This window comes from Brienomyrus brachyistius, chromosome 14 (assembly GCF_023856365.1).
Source record: "Brienomyrus brachyistius isolate T26 chromosome 14, BBRACH_0.4, whole genome shotgun sequence".
Taxonomy (NCBI): Eukaryota; Metazoa; Chordata; class Actinopteri; order Osteoglossiformes; family Mormyridae; genus Brienomyrus; species Brienomyrus brachyistius.
Window position 1 is genome coordinate 6730001 of NC_064546.1, and position 4159 is coordinate 6734159.

General features: G+C 39.1%; 1 long non-coding RNA gene across 2 annotated transcripts in view; it reads right to left on the reverse strand.

Annotated features, from left to right (window-relative positions):
- The window catches only part of LOC125707210 (uncharacterized), a 7094-nt gene extending 5888 nt beyond the window's left edge, over positions 1-1206 (reverse strand). The window contains exon 1 of one of the 2 annotated variants that reach the window (XR_007382244.1): positions 1032-1206. This is a non-coding gene — a long non-coding RNA (uncharacterized LOC125707210). Of the gene's footprint in view, positions 1-919 lie in introns of both variants that reach the window. The other variant, XR_007382245.1, reaches the window with a different exon arrangement.
- Between the last annotated feature and the right edge of the window lie 2953 nt (positions 1207-4159).

A 4159-nucleotide genomic window follows, 5' to 3' on the forward strand; every position in this document is an offset into this window, starting at 1 on the left:
TAGTGCACTGCACAATACCAAAAGTTTATATATCCGAAATAAATCAAGCACTTTACTTGTAGAAACAAACCGAAAACATTCCCTGAGTGACAAAAATTAATAGCACCTTAGCGCAAGTGTTGATCCTGAACCCAGTCTCTTTAGTCTCTAAATGAGGATGCAACGTTACTTGACGCCGTGATTCAGTGAGCACAATACACTTGATGGAAAACGTATGCATGAAAAATGCCTCAACACCCCAATATAATCGACAACGCGCAGGGCTTACGTTCGGTTTCTGTATGATTCCAAACTTCAAATGAACCTATGACTTTGGGGTCCCTATGGCGGGTGAAACCAGGTTTCTCCGTTCACGTGGTTCTCTAAGAATGCTACAAGCCTCGAAGCAGAGGGTCCATCGAAAACTGTCGTACTTCATACCGTCATACGTGCTGCGAGGCCTCGGATTTAAGTGTTCGATTACTAGTCTTCACATTATGTTTGTATCGGATATCAGAAATTATTAGGTAACCTTTTTTTACTTTAGTATATCCTCCAAGAACGTAAGGTTCAATGAAAACCCTATCGAATAAATGTGACAATATAATTCTAAATTAACCTAAACATTTTAGAGCGGCTGAAGAACAACAAAACATATAGATTACTTAATTCTGTATTTATGTTTCGTTGTCGTGTCTTAGTAGACATTTACGATTTGCCATGAGAAGGTATGTGACAGGTCAGGAGCCTCATATTTCCCGTATTTTGTTCCAGTCGTGATTATACCGGCTAATTATCTTAAACCCTTTTCCTGTCCGTGTATGCCAGAATACGCAACGGTGCCATTTTCTATGCTTGTTTTTCTTTGCGGAGAAACAAAACAAAGTTAACACAACCTGCAACAAACGAGCAACCCTCTGCACTTGTTAATAAACCTCACATGATCCTCAAGACGATGCAATTGTTGGCTTGTTACTGGTTAACCTCTTGTCCACTTCTTAAACTAACTTTAGCTTTAGCCAGCTTCTGTTCCGGTTCCGTTCTGTACTTACATCCGGGGGAGGGGTACGTAGTTCTCTTCCGCTCCAACGGTATTCCCGTAAATCCCGCGAATCACGTTTCTGCTCTGCCCACTATTAAATCCCTTTTTATACTCTTCCAACCCTATGTTCCCAACATGTGTCATGTCGTGGACTGGGGCTGGATCTAGCAAGGTGCTGCGGTGGGCTACGCCGGAGATTCTCGTCTCGCCCCCCATAGATAATACATACCTTTCATTGGTTGATGATTTGTATACCAAAAATAGAGAGAAGTTTTCCTCTCTGCCAATCATTCTATTGACATTTGATTGGCTGATCGGATTAGCAAAAGTCTTTGGGATTTTTTTCCACATTTGCAAGTTGTGAGAACTCTTGGAATAAGTAACTACCATTAACATCTTAATAGTTAGTGAAGCTGCACGATATCACACTAAAGACATCTTGTTACCGTGATTATCCACAATATCTCTTTTTTAAAATATGTTGTGGCTGCTGAGTTGTCCCTTTCTTAAATCCCACTTTAGTACTTATCGCTTCCGTGACTTACTAATGCAGTAGCATGTGGCGTGCTCTGCTAGCCCAATTTAATAATCTATGTCGGTAAAGCAAAATGGCAAATATTATCGATTTATCAAGGTAATGATTATTAAAATCATGCCAGTTAAGCAAACATGTTACTACCAAGTTAAATGTGTTAAATATACAGTTATAATAAAGTACATTAAATGTACATGAATAATTAATTATAAAAATATCGGTCATACTATTACACTAAACACCTTTTTAAAACATTCGTAATCGTTTCAGGAGCATTTATCTAAAGTGAATACGTGAATTTAAGACAACGAACCAAATAGAACAAGATGAGTTAACATTAGGAATTATAAAGAGTGAATTATCAGAAATTACCTTTATTTAAAACATACACTTGGTTACACCCTAGCGATTTGGAAAAATATATCATGGCTTATTGTAAATATTTTTGCAACAATGCCCCAAAAATGTTCACTGCACCCACAGTCAAACCGAGCTAAATGTAATCCTGTCATGGACTCCTATTTCCAGTTTGTCATATTTTAAATATTCATATTTACTTTATTCTCTCAAAGAAGGGTAAGGTAAAGTAGCATCTCAATCCATCAATTTTTCATAATGGTTTCTCTCTGCTCTTGGGTGGCAAGGTGGTACCGTGGTAAGCACTGTTACTTCACGCTTCTGGTTCCTTGGTTTGAGTCTCTGCCAGCGTTCCATGTGCGTGGAATTTGCATGTCCTCCCTGTGTTGTCGTGGGGTATCCTCTGGGTACTTTAGTTTTGCCCCCACAGTCCAAAAACTTGCTGAGGCAAATTTGAGTTGACAAATTTCCCATAGGTGTGCCTGTGTGACTGCGCTCTACGATGGATCAGTACCCCATCATGGGTGGTTTCCTGCCTTGCACCCATAGCTTCTGGGATATGTTCCAGACCCTCCGCTACCCTAATAAGTTGTTTCAGGAAATGGATGGATGGGATTTTTGTAACCCTGGAGCATATCCCAAGAAGCAGCCCTGGATGGATTGACAGTGCTTCTTCATACAATACATACAATAGTGACTCTTTATTCATCAATGTAAAGAAATTTCCTTTTTGCCTGTCCCATCCTGCTCTCTATGACACACAGACATATTTACAAGCGAGAGCAAGTTTTTGGGTCACAGTACAAGGTTGGCCAGCCTCCAGCATCCCTGAAGCAATTGGGATTAAGGGCTCAAACCCTGTGTGCTCAATGACCCAACAGCAGCATCACAGTCACAGGATTTGAACCAGTGACCAATCACAAACACAATTCATACTAAGTTCTAACTAACAGAGCCACGCATCAGCCCCAGTCCCACACAATGGGCAATTTAGACACCTCTTTTTGGGTTGCAGGCAGAAAACCATGCAAACATAAGGAGAGCATTCAAGTTCCCCATGTAGAGATGGAACCACAGAAATGAAATGCACAGCCATGGCGGGGTGTCAAGCATTTAGGAAGTCGTACAGCTATAACAATTTTTTAACTTCTCCATGACTTAGATTTATTGAAATGCTATAACAGCTGGTGCTCACATCGTACCATTGTACAATAACAGTAATAGCTTTTATTTGGTCAAATTTATTTTTATTGTTATTGGTCTTGACTCAGCACAATGCAACACATACTTCCTCTGTGATTCACTTGGTGAGTTCATTTCACTGTCTAGCAATACTTCTTACTCCATGTTTAAACTCTAATTAAACACAGCCTATATAAGGCAATGGTGCTTTTACCAGACACTAGCTCTTGTCACTGCTACAGTAAAAAGGAATATAAATTGCTTTTATGCAGAGTGCGCAGCTGAATTCTTTTGTAGGATCATGTCCTACATTAGAGGGGTAAGGGCCAGGAGTAATCCATGCCTCCAAATCTGCTTCACACTGTTTACATTTTTCTGTAAAGAACAACCCCCAAATTCACACTGTTTAATTCAAATCAATGTAATAGAAAGTTATGTATATCAACACACATTTAGTTAATAGATTGAATATTGTGTTCAGTTACAGATGTACTACAATAACACAACTTTATGTTTAGAAACAACACTGTAAAAATGACAAGTTGAAAAATGTTCAAGACTCTAACAAAGGATAGTATGGTGAAAGTGAAAGATGCACCCTCTCTTAAAAATTATGGTCACAATCTCCCAGTCTCCAATCAACCAGAATGAATCAAATCTAAACCTATAAACACTGAAATATATTACATTTTCACCGATGCAAAATTATACATTAATATTTAACACATGCAGACACGTTTTTATGTGCAACAATAATTACATTAGTGTTTTGTTTTTGTGTTTCTCCTCCTACCAAGTAATTTAGCTTCTTTCATTTTTAACCACAGCATAAAATCCATATTTCTAAGACATTGTTAAGTTTTTCTTCAATTTTCAGTTGCTGCACCCATGTGTTACCCATTCATCGTCCGCAAACACTAATCTCGTATAGGGTCATAGGGCACCAGGCAGGGGACATCTTGTATAGGATTCCAGTTCCAGGGGACACACGTACTCACCCCCTGTAGGGCATTTATAGACGCCAGTTTGCATAACCACATTTTTGGACTGTGGAAGGAAACCAG